This window comes from Phalacrocorax aristotelis, unplaced genomic scaffold (genome assembly GCF_949628215.1).
Source record: "Phalacrocorax aristotelis unplaced genomic scaffold, bGulAri2.1 scaffold_63, whole genome shotgun sequence".
Classification (NCBI taxonomy): domain Eukaryota; kingdom Metazoa; phylum Chordata; class Aves; order Suliformes; family Phalacrocoracidae; genus Phalacrocorax; species Phalacrocorax aristotelis.
In genome coordinates, this window is record NW_027441124.1 from 80,611 (window position 1) to 100,315 (window position 19,705).

Consider the following 19,705-nt stretch of genomic DNA (forward strand, 5'->3'; position numbering starts at 1 on the left):
CTGGGAGGGAACTGGGATGTACTGGGAGGCACTACAATGTGCGGGGATGCCCTGGGATGTACTGTGGAGGAACTAGGATGTACAGGCTTGTACTGGGTTGTACCGGGTGGAACTGGCAGGGATTTGGGATGTACCAGGATCTACTGGGATGTACTGGGAGGTAACTGTTATGTACTGGGAAGGAACAGGGAGGGAACTGGGATGTACTGGTAGGGAACTGGGATGTACTGTGAGGGAACTGGGACGTACTGTGAGGACACTGGGATGTACTGGTATGTACTGGGAGGGAAGTGTTATGTACTGAGGGGAACTGGGACATACTGGGATGTACTGGGAGGGAACTGTGAAGTACTGGGATGTACTGGGAGTGAACTGGGAGGGAACTGGTATGTAGTAGGATGTACTGGGAGGGAACTGGGATGTACTGGGAGGGAACTGGGATGTACTGGGATGTAGTGGGAGGGAACTGGGAGGGAACTGGGATGTACTGGGAGCGAACTGGTATGTACTGGGAGGGAACTGGGATGTACTGGGACATACTGGCAGGGAACTGGGATGTACTGGGAGGGGATTGGGACGGACTGGGAGGGAACTGGGATGTACTGGGCTGCACTGGTAGGGAACTGGGATGTACTGGGAGGAAACTGGAATGTCCCAGTTGACACCCACTTCCCTCCCAGTTTCCTCCCAGTATATCCCAGTTTCCTCCCAGTATATCCCAGTTTCCTCCCAGTACATCCCAGTAAATCCCAGTTTGCTCCCAGTACATCGCAGTACATTCCAGTTCTGTTCCTGTACATCCCAATACATCCCCGTTCCATGCCAGTACATCCCAGTTTCCTACCAGTTCATCCCCGTACATCCCAATTCCCTCCCGGTTCACTACCACTTCTTTCCCAGTGCCTCCCAATACATCCCAGTTCCGTCCCATTACATCCCAGTACATCCCAGTTCCCTCCCAGTACGTCCCAGTTCCCTCCCAGTACATCCCAGGTCCCTCCCAGTACTGGGAGGGAACTGGGATGTACTGGGAGGCACTACAATGTGCGGGGATGCCCTGGGATGTACTGTGGAGGAACTAGGATGTACAGGCTTGTACTGGGTTGTACCGGGTGGAACTGGCAGGGATTTAGGATGTACCAGGATCTACTGGGATGTACTGGGATGTACTGGGAGGTAACTGTTATGTACTGGGAGTGAACTGGGAGGAAACTGGGATGTACTGGTAGGGAACTGGGATGTACTGTGAGGGAACTGGGACGTACTGTGAGGACACTGGGATGTACTGTTATGTACTGGGAGGGAAGTGTTATGTACTGAGGGGAACTGGTGTGTACTGGGATGTACTGGGAGGGAACTGTGAAGTACTGGGATGTACTGGGAGTGAACTGGGAGGGAACTGGTATGTAGTAGGATGTACTGGGTGGGAACTGGGATGTACCAGGATGTACTGGGATGTACTGGGAGGGAACTGGGATGTACTGGGAGGGAACTGGGATGTAGTGGGAGGGAACTGGGATGTACTGGGAGGGAACTGGTATGTACTGGGAGGGAACTGGGATGTACTGGGACATACTGGCGGGGAACTGGGATGTACTGGGAGGGGATTGGGATGTACTGGGAGGGAACTTGGATGTGTTGGGAGGGAAGTGTTATGTACCAAGGGGGAACTGGGACGTACTGGGATGTAGTGGGAGTGAACTGTGAAGTACTGGGATGTACTGTGAGGGAACTGGGATGTACTGGGAGGGAACTGGGAGTGAACTGGGAGGGAACTGTGAAGTACTGGGATGTACTTAGAGGGAACTGGGATGTACTGGGAGGGAACTGGGATGTACTGGGTGGAAAGTGTTGGGAATTGGGATTTACTGGGAGGGAACTGGGATGGACTGGGAGGGAACTGGGATGTAGTGGGACATACTGGGAGGGAACTGGGATGTACTGGGGTGTACTGGGAGGGAACTGTTATGTACCGAGGGGGAACTGGGATGTACTGGGAGTGAACTGTGAAGTACTGGGATGTAGTTAAAGGGAAGTGGGAGGGAACTTGGATGTAGTGGGAGGGAGCTGGGATTTACTTGGAGGAAAGTGGCATGTACTGGGATGTACTGGAATGGAACTGGGAGTGAACTGTGTGTGAACTGTGAAGGAACTGGGATGTACTGTGAGGGAACTGGGATGTACTGGGATGTACTGGGACGGACTGGGAGGGAACTGGGATGTACTGGGAGGGATCTGGGATGTACTGGGCTGCACTGGTAGGGAACTGGGATGTACTGGGAGGAAACTGGAATGTCCCAGTTGACACCCACTTCCCTCCCAATGCCTCCCAGTATATCCCAGTTTCCTCCCAGTACATCCCAGTAAATCCCAGCTCGCTGCCAGTACATCCCAGTACATCGCAGTACATTCCAGTTCCGTTCCTGTACGTCCCAATACATCCCCGTTCCATGCCAGTACCTCCCAGTTCCCAACCAGTTCATCCCCCTACATTCCAGTTCCCTCCCGGTTCACTACCACTTCTTTCCCAGTTCCGTCCCATTACATCCCAGTTCCGTCCCATTACATCCCAGTACATCCCAGGTCCCTCCCAGTACATCCCAGTTCCCTCCCAGTACTGGGAGGGAACTGGGATGTACTGGGAGGCACTACAATGTGCGGGGATGCCCTGGGATGTACTGTGGAGGAACTAGGATGTACAGGCTTGTACTGGGTTGTACCGGGTGGAACTGGCAGGGATTTAGGATGTACCAGGATCTACTGGGATGTACTGGGAGGTAACTGTTATGTACTGGGAAGGAACAGGGAGGGAACTGGGATGTACTGGTAGGGAACTGGGATGTACTGTGAGGGAACTGGGACGTACTGTGAGGACACTGGGATGTACTGGTATGTACTGGGAGGGAAGTGTTATGTACTGAGGGGAACTGGGACGTACTGGGATGTACTGGGAGGGAACTGTGAAGTACTGGGATGTACTGGGAGTGAACTGGGAGGGAACTGGTAGGTAGTAGGATGTACTGGGAGGGAACTGGGATGTACTGGGAGGGAACTGGGATGTACTGGGATGTAGTGGGAGGGAACTGGGAGGGAACTGGGATGTACTGGGAGCGAACTGGTATGTACTGGGAGGGAACTGGGATGTACTGGGACATACTGGCAGGGAACTGGGATGTACTGGGAGGGGATTGGGACGGACTGGGAGGGAACTGGGATGTACTGGGCTGCACTGGTAGGGAACTGGGATGTACTGGGAGGAAACTGGAATGTCCCAGTTGACACCCACTTCCCTCCCAGTTTCCTCCCAGTATATCCCAGTTTCCTCCCAGTATATCCCAGTTTCCTCCCAGTACATCCCAGTAAATCCCAGTTTGCTCCCAGTACATCGCAGTACATTCCAGTTCTGTTCCTGTACATCCCAATACATCCCCGTTCCATGCCAGTACATCCCAGTTTCCTACCAGTTCATCCCCGTACATCCCAATTCCCTCCCGGTTCACTACCACTTCTTTCCCAGTGCCTCCCAATACATCCCAGTTCCGTCCCATTACATCCCAGTACATCCCAGTTCCCTCCCAGTACGTCCCAGTTCCCTCCCAGTACATCCCAGGTTCCTCCCAGTACTGGGAGGGAACTGGGATGTACTGGGAGGCACTACAATTTGCGGGGATGCCCTGGGATGTACTGTGGAGGAACTAGGATGTACAGGCTTGTACTGGGTTGTACCGGGTGGAACTGGCAGGGATTTAGGATGTACCAGGATCTACTGGGATGTACTGGGATGTACTGGGAGGTAACTGTTATGTACTGGGAGTGAACTGGGAGGGAACTGGGATGTACTGGTAGGGAACTGGGATGTACTGTGAGGGAACTGGGACGTACTGTGAGGACACTGGGATGTACTGTTATGTACTGGGAGGGAAGTGTTATGTACTGAGGGGAACTGGTGTGTACTGGGATGTACTGGGAGGGAACTGTGAAGTACTGGGATGTACTGGGAGTGAACTGGGAGGGAACTGGTATGTAGTAGGATGTACTGGGTGGGAACTGGGATGTACCAGGATGTACTGGGATGTACTGGGAGGGAACTGGTATGTACTGGGAGGGAACTGGGATGTAGTGGGAGGGAACTGGGAGGGAACTGGGATGTACTGGGAGGGAAGTGGTATGTACTGGGAGGGAACTGGGATGTACTGGGACATACTGGCGGGGAACTGGGATGTACTGGGAGGGGATTGGGATGTACTGGGAGGGAACTTGGATGTGTTGGGAGGGAAGTGTTATGTACCAAGGGGGAACTGGGACGTACTGGGATGTAGTGGGAGTGAACTGTGAAGTACTGGGATGTACTGTGAGGGAACTGGGATGTACTGGGAGGGAACTGGGATGTACTGGGATGTACTGGGAGGGACTGGGAGGGATCTGGGATGTACTGGGCTGCACTGGTAGGGAACTGGGATGTACTGGGAGGAAACTGGAATGTCCCAGTTGACACCCACTTCCCTCCCAGGTTCCTCCCAGTATATCCCAGTTTCCTCCCAGTATATCCCAGTTTCCTCCCAGTACATCCCAGTAAATCCCAGCTCGCTGCCAGTACATCCCAATACATCGCCGTACATTCCAGTTCCGTTCCTGTCCATCCCAATACATCCCCGTTCCATGCCAGTACATCCCAGTTTCCTACCAGTTCATCCCCGTACATCCCAATTCCCTCCCGGTTCACTACCACTTCTTTCCCAGTGCCTCCCAATACATCCCAGTTCCGTCCCATTACATCCCAGTACATCCCAGGTCCCTCCCAGTACATCCCAGGTCCCTCCCAGTACATCCCAGTTCCCTCCCAGTACTGGGAGGGAACTGAGATGTACTGGGAGGCACTACAATGTGCGGGGATGCCCTGGGATGTACTGTGGAGGAACTAGGATGTACAGGCTTGTACTGGGTTGTACCGGGTGGAACTGGCAGGGATTTGAAATGTTCTAGTATCTACTAGGATCTACTGGGATGTACTGGGAGGTAACTGTTATGTACTGGGAAGGAACAGGGAGGAAACTGGGATGTACTGGGAGGAAACTGGGATGTACTGTGAGGGAACTGGGACGTACTGTGAGGACACTGGGATGTACTGTTATGTACTGGGAGGGAAGTGTTATGTACTGAGGGGAACTGGGACGTACTGGGATGTACTGGGAGGGAACTGTGAAGTACTGGGATGTACTGGGAGTGAACTGGGAGTGAACTGGTATGTAGTAGGATGTACTGGGTGGGAACTGGTATGTACCAGGATGTACTGGGAGGGAACTGGTATGTACTGGGAGGGAACTGGGATGTACTGGGACATACTGGCAGGGAACTGGGATGTACTGGGAGGGGATTGGGACGGACTGGGAGGGAACTGGGATGTACTGGGAGGGAACTGGGATGTACTGGGCTGCACTGGTAGGGAACTGGGATGTACTGGGAGGAAACTGGAATGTCCCAGTTGACACCCACTTCCCTCCCAGTGCCTCCCAGTATATCCCAGTTTCCTCCCAGTACATCCCAGTAAATCCCAGTTTGCTCCCAGTACATCCCAGTACATCGCAGTACATTCCAGTTCCGTTCCTGTACATCCCAATACATCCTCATTCCATGCCAGTACATCCCAGTTCCCTACCAGTTCATCCCCGTACATCCCAATTCCCTCCCGGTTCACTACCACTTCTTTCCCAGTTCCGTCCCATTACATCCCAGTTCCGTCCCATTACATCCCAGTACATCCCAGGTCCCTCCCAGTACATCCCAGGTCCCTCCCAGTACATCCCAGGTCCCTCTCAGTTAATCCCAGGTCCCTCCCAGTACTGGGAGGGAACTGGGATGTACTGGGAGGCACTACAATGTGCGGGGATGCCCTGGGATGTACTGTGGAGGAACTAGGATGTACAGGCTTGTACTGGGTTGTACCGGGTGGAACTGGCAGGGATTTGGGATGTACCAGGATCTACTGGGATGTACTGGGAGGTAACTGTTATGTACTGGGAAGGAACAGGGAGGGAACTGGGATGTACTGGTAGGGAACTGGGATGTACTGTGAGGGAACTGGGACGTACTGTGAGGACACTGGGATGTACTGGTATGTACTGGGAGGGAAGTGTTATGTACTGAGGGGAACTGGGACGTACTGGGATGTACTGGGAGGGAACTGTGAAGTACTGGGATGTACTGGGAGTGAACTGGGAGGGAACTGGTATGTAGTAGGATGTACTGGGAGGGAACTGGGATGTACCGGGAGGGAACTGGGATGTACTGGGAGGGAACTGGGATGTACTGGGAGGGAACTGGGATGTACTGGGATGTAGTGGGAGGGAACTGGGAGGAAACTGGGATGTACTGGGAGGGAACTGGTATGTACTGGGAGGGAACTGGGATGTACTGGGACATACTGGCAGGGAACTGGGATGTACTGGGAGGGGATTGGGACGGACTGGGAGGGAACTGGGATGTACTGGGCTGCACTGGTAGGGAACTGGGATGTACTGGGAGGAAACTGGAATGTCCCAGTTGACACCCACTTCCCTCCCAATGCCTCCCAGTATATCCCAGTTTCCTCCCAGTATATCCCAGTTTCCTCCCAGTACATCCCAGTAAATCCCAGCTCGCTGCCAGTACATGCCAATACATCGCTGTACATTCCAGTTCTGTTCCTGTACATCCCAATACATCCCCGTTCCATGCCAGTACATCCCAGTTTCCTGCCAGTTCATCCCAGGTCCCTCCCAGTACTGGGAGGGAACTGGGATGTACTGGGAGGCACTACAATGTGCGGGGATGTCCTGGGATGTACCGTGGAGGAACTAGGATGTACAGGCTTGTACTGGGTTGTACCGGGTGGAACTGGCAGGGATTTGGGATGTACCAGGATGTACTGGGATGTACTGGGATGTACTGGGAGGTAACTGTTGTGTACTGGGAGTGAACTGGGAGGGACCTGGGATGTACTGGAAGGCACTACAATGTGCGGGGATGCACAGGGATGTACTGTGGAGGAACTAGGATGTACAGGCTTGTACTGGGTTGTACCGGGTGGAACTGGCAGGGATTTGAAATGTCCTAGTATCTACTAGGATGTACTGGGATGTACTGGGAGGTAACTGTTGTGTACTGGGAGTGAACTGGGAGGGAACTGTGAAGTACTGGGATGTACTTAGAGGGAACTGGGATGTACTGGGAGGGAACTGGGATGTACTGGGTGGAAAGTGTTGGGAATTGGGATTTACTGGGAGGGAACTGGGATGTAGTGGGACATACTGGGAGGGAACTGTGGTGTACTGGGGTGTACTGGGAGGGAATTGTTATGTACCGAGGGGGAACTGGGATGTACTGGGAGTGAACTGTGAAGTACTGGGATGTCCTTAGAGGGAAGTGGGAGGGAACTTGGATTTAGTGGGAGGGAACTGGGATTTACTTGGAGGAAAGTGGCATGTACTGGGCTGTACTGGAATGGAACTGGGAGTGAACTGTGTGTGAACTGTGAGGGAACTGGGATGTACTGTGAGGGAACTGGGATGTACTGGGACGTACTGGGACAGACTGGGAGGGATCTGGGATGTACTGGGAGGGATCTGGGATGTACTGGGAGGCACTACAATGTGCGGGGTTGCCCTGGGATGTACTGTGGAGGAACTAGGATGTACAGGCTTGTACTGGGTTGTACCGGGTGGAACTGGCAGGGATTTGGGATGTACCAGGATCTACTGGGATGTACTGGGATGTACTGGGAGGTAACTGTTGTGTACTGGGAGTGAACTGGGAGAGAACTGGGATGTACTGGGAGGGAACTGGGATGTACTGTGAGGACACTGGGATGTACTGGTATGTACTGGGAGGGAAGTGTTATGTACTGAGGGGAACTGGGACGTACTGGGACGTGCTGGGAGGGAACTATGAAGTATTGGGATGTACTTAGAGGGAACTGGGATGTACTGGTAGGGAACTGGTATGTACTGGGTGGAAAGTGTTGGGAATTGGGATTTACTGGGAGGGAACTGGGATGGACTGGGAGGGAACTGGGATGTAGTGGGACATACTGGGAGGGAACTGGGATGTACTGGGGTGTACTGGGAGGGAACTGTTATGTACCGAGGGGGAACTGGGATGTACTGGGAGTGAACTGTGAAGTACTGGGATGTACTTAGAGGGAAGTGGGAGGGAACTTGGATGTAGTGGGAGGGAACTGGGATTTACTTGGAGGAAAGTGGCATGTACTGGGATGTAGTGGGATGGAACTGGGAGTGAACTGTGTGTGAACTGTGAGGGAACTGGGATGTACTGTGAGGGAACTGGGATGTACTGGGATGTACTGGGACGGACTGGGAGGGAACTGGGATGTACTGGGAGGGATCTGGGATGTACTGGGCTGCACTGGTAGGGAACTGGGATGTACTGGGAGGAAACTGGAATGTCCCAGTTGACACCCACTTCCCTCCCAATGCCTCCCAGTATATCCCAGTTTCCTCCCAGTATATCCCAGTTTCCTCCCAGTACATCCCAGTAAATCCCAGTTTGCTCCCAGTACATCCCAGTACATCGCAGTACATTCCAGTTACGTTCCTGTACATCCCAATACATCCCCGTTCCATGCCAGTACATCCCAGTTCCCTACCAGTTCATCCCCGTACATCCCAATTCCCTCCCGGTTCACTACCACTTCTTTCCCAGTTCCATCCCATTACATCCCAGTTCCGTCCCATTACATCCCAGCACATCCCAGTTCCCTCCCAGTACATCCCAGTTCCCTCCCAGTACATCCCAGGTCCCTCCCAGTACTGGGAGGGAACTGGGATGTACTGGGAGGCACTACAATGTGCGGGGATGCACAGGGATGTACCGTGGAGGAACTAGGATGTACAGGCTTGTACTGGGTTGTACCGGGTGGAACTGGCATGGATTTGGGATGTACCAGGATCTACTGGGATGTACTGGGAGGTAACTGTTATGTACTGGGAAGGAACTGGGAGGGAACTGGGATGTACTGGTAGGGAACTGGGATGTACTGGGAGGGAACTGGGACGTAGTGTGAGGACACTGGGATGTACTGTTATGTACGGGGAGGGAAGTGTTATGTACTGAGGGGAACTGGGACGTATTGGGATGTGCTGGGAGGGAACTGTGAAGTACTGGGATGTACTTAGAGGGAACTGGGATGTACTGGGAGGGAACTGTGAAGTACTGGGATGTACTGGGATGGAACTGGGATGGAACTGGGAGGGAACTGGGAGGGAACTGGTATGTAGTAGGATGTACTGGTTGGGAACTGGGATGTACCAGGATGTACTGGGATGTACTGGGAGGGAACTGGGATGTACTGGGATGTACTGGGAGGGAACTGGGATGTACTGTGAGGGAACTGGGATGTACTGGGACATACTGGCAGGGAACTGGGATGTACTGGGAGGGAATCGGGATGTAATGGGAGGGAACTGGGATGTATTGGGAGGGAAGTGTTATGTACCAAGGGGGAACTGGGACGTACTGGGATGTAGTGGGAGTGAACTGTGAAGTACTGGGATGTACTGTGAGGGAACTGGGATGTACTGGGAGGGAACTTTGAAGTACTGGGATGTACTTAGAGGAAACTGGGAGGCAACTGGCATGTACTGGGATGTACTGGAATGGAACTGGGAGTGAACTGTGTGTGAACTGGGAGGGAACTGGGATGTACTGTGAGGGAACTGGGATGTACTGGGACGGACTGGGAAGGAACTGGGACGGACTGGGAGGGATCTGGGATGTACTGGGCTGCACTGGTAGGGAACTGGGATGTACTGGGAGGGAACTGGGATGTACTGGGCGTCGCTGGGAGGGAGCTGGGATGTACTGGGATCCATACTGTGTGGCATGTTGGTCATTACTGGGACGCACTGGTCTATACGCGCGGGCTGATATCTGACCCCTCTGGCCCCACCCACCTTTGCGACAGGCCCCGCCCCCTGGCGAGGGCCTGGTGGGGTGGGGCCGTGCTCGTGTGCTCCCCAGCATCCCCAGTTAGCAACAGGTCCCACCCCCTGGTGACAGCCTGGGGGTGTTGCTGGTGCTGCCTGGCCCCACCCTCCATAGCAACAGGCCCTGCCCTTGGTGATGGCTCCAGGGGCATTGCCAGCGTCCCTTTGGACACACCCCCTTAGTGACAGGCCCCACCCCCCGGCAACGGCCCGGGGGGCGGTGCCGGCTCTCTCCCCTTAGCGACAGGCCCCACCCCCCGGCAACGGCCCGGGGGGCGGTGCCGGCTCTCTCCCCTTAGCGACAGGCCCCGCCCCCCGGCAACAGCCCGAGCCTGTGTTTGCTCCGCCCGGGGGGCTCGGTTTGGGTGTTTTCTCTCCCCCCTCCCTCCCGTGCCGGGAACTCCAGGCGGCTCTCGTACGGCTCCCGGGGCCTTCACCCCCCGGGGGGCTCGGCCCGCCCCTTTCGCGGGGCGCTGTGGGAAGGGCGGGGGCGGGGCCCGGGGGTCGAAGAGCCCCGGCTCTGGCCCTGGGCTTCTCTGGCGTCGGTGCTCCCGTGTTCCCTCGGGCGGTCGCAGCTTTGGGGCTGTCTCAGCCCCCCGGGCAGGCGTGCTCTGGCGTTTAGAGAAGCGGAGGCGTTGCCTGAGGTAAGGATTCCAGAGCTTGGCACTCTTTGGCGGCATCTGTACTAGAAAGGTCCCTTGTGGCCTGCTTTGCTTTTTTTCTCCCAGGATGCTGTTTTGGGCGCTGAGGGGGCGGTGAGACGGGTTAGTGGTATGGTGTTCTGTTTGGGGTTTGGTTTTTGCTTTGCTGTTTTTTTTCCCCTCGTGAGATCATTTTATTGTGCTGCTGCAATTCCTGTCTTTACTGAACCCGGAACCTTGGGGGTTTTCACTAGTTGTGCCGTTCACTGTTTCAGGTGTTGCCTTGGCCTCTCAACAGCCGTGGCACAACCTGCAGCGATGCTGCCTCTCCAGGCCCCCGCAGGCCCCGCTTTCTTGTCCAGCCAGGCGGGAAAGCGTGGTTGTTGCAGAAACAGCTACGCCCTGCGACTCCTCCTCAGGTTGTTGGCTCGGCCCCAACAGCGTACAGGCTGCTGAGGTCACCGCCTCCGCGCGGGACGCAGGCGGCCCGGAGAGCTTTACCCCGCGCCATTTCCGTCCCCTCTGGGCAGCAGCGGAGCTGCCGCCGCTTCAGGCGGCCGCTTTCTCGAGGGCGAGGAGCTGGGATGACAACGGGCCGCTGCAGGCTCTGGTCAGGGTAAGAGGCTGTTCCCTGGGGAGCCGGCGCAGGGGGAGCGGAGGTACGCACGGGCACTTGTCGGTGCCCCTGGCCGGTAAAGGGAAGGTTAAATTGTTAGAGTGCAAATAAATACATATTATTTAGGGAGGAGTCGTGACTAAATTTAATCACACCTATTACTGAACAAACCAGGCAGTCATTATTCCTAATCTGTAGTTAAAAAAAATAAAGGCAGTCCTTTTTTATGCCATAAATAGAGTTGCGAGTCATTAATAGCTCAATCTAAATACAGCCGTTACTAAATCAACTGCAGGCATTAATGACTCCTGATCAGAAACAAAATAAGGAAATTTTCGAATCTAGAATGAAAATCGACCCGGAAAGCTAAATTGGGAGCGGGTAGTACTGAAATTGTAACAGGGCTGTTAGAAAGTTCAGAGGCAGCGACAGCTCCTGCTTCCAACCCAAGCAGTAAACGAAGCTTTAGGTTCTTAAATGAAGAGAAATAAAGGTGAGCTGTTAAACAGTGGCTGGGGTCAAGCGTAGCTATTAAGAAAATTTGCAGGTACGGGTGATTCCTGAGCAGAACTAACAATTCCAGAAGATTTAGATTTAAAAACTACAGAGCTAATGGAGTGCCACAACCGCCCGGATGTAACTGCAGCCGCTTTGGGGGAATGCCCCAGCCCCCCCAGCCACCGCTATTAATTACTGCCAAGGAGAGCGAAAGTGAAAGTAGAAGCAGTGCAGGTGAAGTGTGAGCAGTACGCTTTTTCCTAAGTCATCTCTTCGTGTCAGGAGAGGAAAGAAAATGGAAAGAAGATGTTTGCAGGGGGTCTGTGCTGGGTTACCTGCGCGTCTCTTCCGTGCGTCCTTGAGGAGACATTTAGCTCCTGTTGGGCGCTCGCAGGTGGAGACAGGGCGAGCTGGAGGCAGGATCGGTGCCGGCACTGATAAAGGGATGGGCAACGAGCGGAGAGAAGAGGGGGCAAGGGCTGAAAAAGGGTCACCGGTTCTGCAGGGAAGGCAGCGGGATGTGACTCGGCAACCGCTCTGACGAGCGCAGGGTCATTCGCTGCGATGAAGTCAGGGTCTGCGGCTGGCCCGGAGAGGCAGCAGAAATCCCAAACTCTTTGCAGGGGTACCGGCCAGATTAGGGCAACACCTGAACAGTAAAACCATTTAGAGGAAGCAGAGCTGGGCTGCACCGCGTGGCCAACCTCCCTCTTCTCCGTGAGTCCCAAAGGGGCAGCTCCAAGAATGTGCTGAGAATTCATCCCTTGCGCTAAAAATGAGACGCAAGTAGCACCCACCCGTGAATTTTATTTTCTCTCTCGCTCTGCGGCTCCTGCCTGCTTGTCTCTCCTCAGTGCTCACCTGCACCTGTGCTCGGATGGGGCAGCTGAGGGAAGGTGCTGCCATCTCCCCAGCCCCGGCGGACCGCCCCTCAGCTGTGTCCTCTGTCAGGGAGCGTCGTCATCTCTCCTGCCTCCCAGAGCGTGTCCTGTAGTGGCAGACGCGCGGGCTTTTCCCTGCACGCGCATACGGGAAGGGAAGGGAAGGGAAGGGAAGCACAGTGAGAGCTGGGCTTGTCAAAGAGTAATGGGGGTGGTGGGAAGCGTAGCTAGAACCGGAGAGCTACAGCGCAAAAGCGAAGCGGACGGGACACAAAAGTAAAATGGTGCACAGGAATGCTGAGGAGAGAACTCCCGCAGCACACAGGAAATCAGTGTCAGAATCTATTGTCTTCTGACTGCCAAATTAAAAATAATGGCACGCTTTGCAACGCTAAGCTCGCTCTAATCGTCTGAACTGTTTCTTTCCAACCCCCACCGCCCCCAGCACACCGCTCAGCCTCCTCAGCCTGAAATGCCTTGTTTTCCTTCTTTTTTTTTTTTTTTTTTTATGACAGGGCAACTTCTGTTCCCGAGGTGGTGCCTACGGTACAGCTATCTCTTCGAAGACAGTTTGGTTTAGGTCAGAGAATGTTGAGCCTGGACTGAATCAGCCTCTGTTTCTATTTCTGGAAATCGTCGGTCCTGTGCATCAAGCCCGGAAAAAAGGAAATATGAACCAAAGGACGTGGGGCCTGCAGGGCTAGGAAATTATTTGAGAAGAGGTTCAGTGGGGAAATGACTCTTTGTCTGTGGGGCGTCCAGGCAAGCAACCCAGCTGCTAGAAAGCGGCGCTGTCCCCAGGATGGCCTCGGCGGTCCCGTTGGAGTCGGGGCAACAAGGACAAGGCAGGGTGAAGCATCTGGCCTGCCGTGTGGAACGTGACTGTACAAAGCACGTGTGATGCACTGCAAGTTTACTTGTTTAAACTGTGAGTTAAAGAAGGTGTGCGGTTGCTTTGTAAACAGCCGACGCTCTAAAGCTACACCCATCTAATTGCTAGCTGTATTAAATCTATCGTATTGCTGTTTCTGCATTAAAAAATAAAAAAGAAAAAAACCAACACACCTATGTAAGCACTTCTAAGTACAACGGAAAACCACTGTTTAACGCGTGGCATGTGTGGGTTGTTTTTTTGGGGTGGGAGGGTGGGGTGTATGACAAAAACCTGCGAGAGACACACGCACATACGCACATGTCATGTTTAGCGCTCACCTAAACCCAAAAAAGAAAATCCACTCTTTATTTTGCAGCATTAGCATTAGCTTCCAGCGCACAGCCTGAGCGCACACCTCTGCTCTCACCGTCTGCTCCCTCTTCAACCGTGTGTGGCTGTCATCAGCTTGCACAGGCTTTGCTCGTGCAAGTTTCCGCGACAGCTTACGAGAAGGCAGGGAAACCAACCCAGCAAGACGCGTAGTGCCTTCCTCTATGGGCTCCGTCCAGCCTTTGTTAAAATGAGCAGAAAAGAAATCTGCTGCTGCCTTTACCCTGACTGACTCTTACAGAGAGCATCTGACTTGACCCGCAGCAAAGTGATGCCCCAGGCAGCAGCACGTATTGGCGCGGACCGCGGTTTCACCCACCTGTTTTACTGCGCCGGTCCTTTCCCACGGCCGATGCCGCAGATGTGGCGCGCCCCACCCCCAAACCTCTTTACGAGGGTTCCCTGGGCTCTGCAAGTCGCCTGCTGGACGTGTTGCTGATTCAGGCACGGGCAAAGTCAGCTTCTTCGCTGGCCTCGGGCCAGGGCAGCCACGTACTCGAGGGAAACTCAGAATATCTCCAGCGAGATCTCACCGGGAGGCTGGGACCTCGTCAGTAGGGGAGAAAGCCAAGCGACTGACACTGAAAGGGAGCTCTTTGCTAGGCTGTAGATCGTAAAGTTAACAAAGAAAACAAACCTGCCTTTTTAAAAATGCCCTCTTTTGAGTCTGCCACATTTGATACGGATTTTTTAAATTGCAGGGTATATCTCCTACAGGCCTCATGCAAAGGGAAGTGAGTACCTCTGGCTCTCAGGACAAGGGGGTCCCTCAGGAGCCCAGGTGCTCACGCCAGCCGGCATCTGGCACAGCACAGGGCAGGAGCTTTGGCAGTAGTACGTGAGCTGAGAATGAGAGTTAGGCAGCACTGCGCGCTTCTCCTGTGAGCCGCCGAGGCTCGCGCGCTGTACCTTCCACAAATAAAAGGCCAGAAGAGTCAGCATTTCTGCTAGTTCCAGCCTCATCCGTACCCTCGTCGGTGTAGCTGTAAGCAAGTGTCCCGTAGCGACTGGGAGCGTGGCAGCTGGGCTTCCTGCGCTGCCTTAGGTTGTGCCCTTGGAGAGACCCTTCTCCGAGCCCCGTGAGCCCCGGGGTGGGTGGGCTGCGGTGCCGTTCAACGCTGAATAGGCACGAAGGCCTGTAAACAAAAGGTATTTATATCGCACCCATACCCGGCAGCCAACCGCCGCTTTATTTACGTATTCTGCACCTCCTGCCGACGCTTTTAAACTTAGCCGATATTGCCGCAGTTTTCACTGACGGGGCAGGGGGCTGCCACGCTGCAGGGGGAGTGTCTGGGTGTCTCCCACGGACACAGACGTCCTCAGCTGGGTAGGGACAGGGTGAGAGCTGGAACAACTCTGCTGACATGTAAGGGCCGTCCCAGGGCAAGGCTCCTGGGTCTGGGGGCTGAAAGGCGAGCCACGCTGGGTGGTTGGTGTGGGAGTTGTGGAGCAAGTAGGGGGAAAAAAAAACCAACAAGAAAAAACCATCCAAATGTTTCACAGCAGGTAGAAAGCTAGGCAGAAAGCAAACTGAATGCTGTAAAGACAAAAGCCGAAAGCCGGCTATGGACTGTACGAAGAGTCAGTGCCACGGAAGGAGGTTATTTCTTCAACTGACCATAGGAGGCTTTTTGTGAGAAAACACAACACCTTTCTGCTACGGCGCGGTACCGCAGCAGTAATGGGCCAGAGCGTGCGAGCGCCTTTGGCAGGATCGGTAACGGCCGGGGCACGGCCGAACGGCCAGCCCACCTTCCGCACAAGGAAAACACCATTCCCCTGGAACGCCACGCAGACCCAGGACAGGTAAGGCGGAGGCCGAGCCCAGGCGCCCCCATTGCCAAGGACCACCTTGGCCTTGCAGCGTCTCACGCTTCGGGGTGTTTTGCAGGCCGTGGCTAAGCTCAGGCCCCCTGCTAGTGGCTGCCCCCGGTCGCCCGGCGCCGGTCGGGCCCCAGCCCCCAGCGCGGTGCGGCGCAGGGCAGTGACCCAGCAGGGCGGCCCCCCGGGCCCCAGCCCCCCCCCCCCGCCTGCGGCCAGGCCCCGCGGCCGCCGGCCTCTTCCTCCTCTGCCCGCTCCCGTCGCAGACGGCTCGGTATGTGTCACGAGCGGCAGCCCCGTTCAGCAGCTCTCGGAGGGCGCGCGGCTCTGGCCGGCCGTGACCGGGGCCCGCAGGGGTTTCCCGCTCGCCCCGAGAAGGCGCTGGCCCCGAGCCGGGGCGTCCCGCCCCGCCCCGCCCGGCCCTCGGCGCCCTCGCGAGCTGAGCGCGGCCCGGCCAGCAGGGGGCGCTGGCGCTCACCGGCTGGGCGCGGGGGCGGTCCGGCGCGGGGGCGGGGCCGGTGGGGGCCGCTCCTTCCGGCCGCCCTTTAAGGGCCGCCCCGCGGGGCTCGGGCTTCCGGTGGCGCGTGCGCGGCGCGTCGGAGCGGGGGCGGGAGCGGTGCGTGTGGAGGCCGAAGGGCCGGTGCGTGTGGCGGCCGGGTCGCGAGGCGTCCCTGTGCGGTGCCGGGGCCCCTCTGCGGCCCGGCGTGGGAAGCCCGCGGCCGGCGGAGCCTGCTCGGAGCTGGGCGGGGAGCGCCGCGGCGGTCCGGCCGCCGGCAGCCATCCCCTGCGGTGTCCGGCAGCCCCTCGGGACGCCTGGAGGCCTGGCGGTGCCCGAGCCTCGCCTGCGGCAGCCGCCTGAGAGAGCAGCGCGGCCGTGTCCGGGGGCCGGAGAGCGCTGGTGGGTGAGTTCGGGCAGCGGGTGGGTCTCCGTGTGAGGTGAGGCCTGGCGCGGGCCGGGGGGTATCTCCGTGCGGGTCGGGCCGGGGGCGGGGCGGGGGCCGGGCCCCGCAGAGAAGCCCCGGTCGGGCATCGTTCGCTTTTCCACAATGTAGGGCTCTCCCCGGTTATTTTTTGTGTACTGTGTTTTGGGTCACCTGAAAGCCTTTGGCCGGTTACGTTTGGTGCGGGGAGATGGCAGGTGTGGACCCTGAAAGATCTCGGGTGGGGGGCGTGGGAGGTATTTCTTGCCTTAAAACTCTGAGCCCACCTCGTGTGTCATGTCGTGAGTCTCGTGACTGTGGCAAATGGCTGAGTCGGGCGTTTTCTGATAACTAACTTCTGAACGTGTGCGTGTGTAGGCACGGGGAGATTTGTGCAGTGTGACGGAGCCCCTTGTGCTTCTGTGCTAATGTCTACCTGTTCTAGACCTCCAGAGTTGGAAAGCCTTTGTTTAGTGCCTAGTTGTGCCTGCGTAACAAATGTTTTAGCTGCTGATGGGTTATACCTCTGCTGCGAACTTCTTGCTGGGTGGCTTGATTGTTTCTGGTTGTCCGTGTAAATCTAGGCAGCTATTTTCTGCCCGGTGGTGAAGCCTATCGCTTTGGATAACAAAGGGCAGGAGTGCAATAAAGAAAAAGGTGATTCGTCTGCTGCAGCTCCTTGGAAACAATTCGTTCCTTATTTTCTGCCCTTGGGCAGGCGTTGTGCTTTCCAGATAATGCAGCCTCTCCTGTGCCTGTCCACGCCGTGCATTTTGTCCTGCCCTTGCTTGAAAAGGCTCTCCTTGCCTTCCTCCCCTCTGCTGCAGTTGCCTTAATCTCTCGCTGCTGCTGCTGCTGCTGCTGGAAGAGGGATAAAGGGAGTGTTGTCGATCGGGTTGTTAAAAGCTTTTTCGCGGGCTGTAACGCGCGGGAAAGGGGGGCCGGGGGGGAGGATCAGTTTGCGGGGAAAATGGGAAACCAACATCACCTTCCCCTCCTACGGCGCAGCCCGGCCGCACGGCTCCCCGGGGATGCCCCTGCCCGCGGGTGTACCGTGTGTGCGCCCCCCGCGTGGGGCGGGGGACGACGACACCCCCCCACACACCGTCGGCGGCACTGGGGCAACCCCTGCCCCAGGGCTCCGCGCTCGTACCCGGCTCTCCCCGCTCCGGCACGGCACGGGGCTGGACGCACCGAGAAGACCCCGGAGCGGCTTCTCGCGTCCGGGCGAGAACAGGGCCCGGCCCCGAGCAGCCGAGCGGGCACCGCCGGTAGCTCGGAGGAGCGGGGCCGGCTCGGCTCGAGGCGTCAGAGCGAAAAGGGACGAGAACCGTCCCGGAGCGTCCGGGGGTTGGGGGGGTTGGCGGATGGTCCGGTGGCCGGGTTCGGCTCCGTGCCGGGCCGTGGGGCAGCCGGAGCCGCGCCAGAGCAGGTGAGGAGCCGCATGGCCGGGCGCGCTGTGGGTCGGCGGGTTTGGGCTGTGGGGTCTCCCGGTCCGCGGAGCCCCCGGGGGGGCGGCGGGGTGCGGGCAGCAGCGGCCCCGGGCCGAGCGCTGTCGTGGGTCGGTGGTTGGGTTTTGGGGCCGAGCCCGTGCCCGTCCCCGGGGAGTAGGGGCAGCCCCACCCGGCTCTCGACTGCTCCTCGTCGGGGTCGGGCGGCGGCGGCGGCGACCCCGGCGGGGGCTCCTGCGGTGCCGGGCGGGTCCCCCCTTGCCCGCGAGGCAGGCAGGGACCCCGGCTGCTGCCGCCGCGGTTTGCTGGAGGCGGGCTGGGCCCGGCCCCCTGTGGGGTTGGGGTGCGGGCCCGGCGCTGCCGGGGAAACGAGGCCTGCGAGAGCAGGAAGAAAGCGCTGCCGGGCCGGTGCTGGGCTGCCCCGCCGGGGTGCGGGGCCGGGCCCGCGCAGTTCAGTTCCCAAGGCCTCCCCGACAGTGCCCGCGTGGGCCGTGGGGGTGCAGGGCTGCGGGGTGGCTGCGCTCTCCGCGGCCCTGAGCGTTGCCCGTGGGGACTGCGGAGGGGGCCGGGACGCAGCCAGGTTCAGCTGGTTTGGTCCCTGAGCGTGGAGAGCACAGCTCTTCTGTTCCTGGGCCTTGAGAGCAGGCTCCTGTGGCTGACGCCGGGGCCCTGAAACAGATCGAGTCGTGCGTTTTGAAGGCCTGAGCGAGGGGACTAAGTGGTGTGGTTTTGGGCTGAGGAGCAGAGGTCAAGTGCTGCGCTTTTGGGACTTGAGAACAGGCTCAGCAGCTGGGCTTTTTGGCTCAGAACCGGTCCCAAAGTGAGCTGGTTTGGGGGCCAAAAGCAGAAGCCGGTTTGGCTGCTTGTGGGGGTGGCGTGGGGGCATCGGGTGCTGCAGGGGAAAGCAAGGGTTGGGCAGGGTACGAGGACTCTCCCCGGAGGTGGGGGTCCGGTCACATCGGACCCCGAAGTTCGGGAGGCCGGCATGCACCAGAGCGAACTCGCCACCTGAGGCGGGTCTCTGGAGGAAGGGTGCTTTTTGGATCCAGCGCAGCGCACCCTCTTTGGGTCCAGCTCTTCATTCTGCGCTGCTTAGAAGAGTTATTAACCAATTAATTAAACATACAAACTAAGTCACAACAGCTCTATCGGCTCCATCGTGGTTTGGAGCTCTGAATCGGTTTCATTTGGTGTCTAACACATTTTTTCCCCGAGGAGAGGCTACGTTTCAAGTTAATTAGTTTTCTCACAAGTGTGTCAGTCGATAAAATTGAGTTACGATTATTAAAACCACAAAGGTGACAGGAGTCTCACGGATCGGGTCTATTTCTGAAAATGTATTCATCCCATGCAAATGTCATCGGGATACAGATCATCTGCACTTCATGCTCTGACAAGACAAGATGCTGAGACAGGGATGAGCTCCAAAAGGACTACTGAAAAGAAAAAAAACCCACGCACTTCATGAAGTCATGGGGGGTTTTTTTGTTTGCATTTGGGGGGGCGGGGTGGCTTTAACAAAAGAGTGCAGTGTTGGCTGGCAGCAGCCTGCAGAGCATTTTTGCTGCCTGATCTCTCCTGTTCTTCTCTTCCACTCCTCTTTCAGGGCTGTAATTGTCATTTGGATAGT

General features: G+C 56.7%; 1 long non-coding RNA gene across 1 annotated transcript in view; it reads left to right on the plus strand.

Moving 5' to 3' along the window:
* LOC142050911 (uncharacterized) overlaps window positions 1-13,651 on the plus strand; it is a 79,446-nt gene extending 65,795 nt beyond the window's left edge. Inside the window, exon 3 of the long non-coding RNA XR_012658197.1 lies at window positions 13,132-13,651. This is a non-coding gene — a long non-coding RNA (uncharacterized LOC142050911). The remainder of the gene's footprint in view (window positions 1-13,131) is intronic.
* The last annotated feature ends 6,054 nt before the right edge of the window (window positions 13,652-19,705 follow it).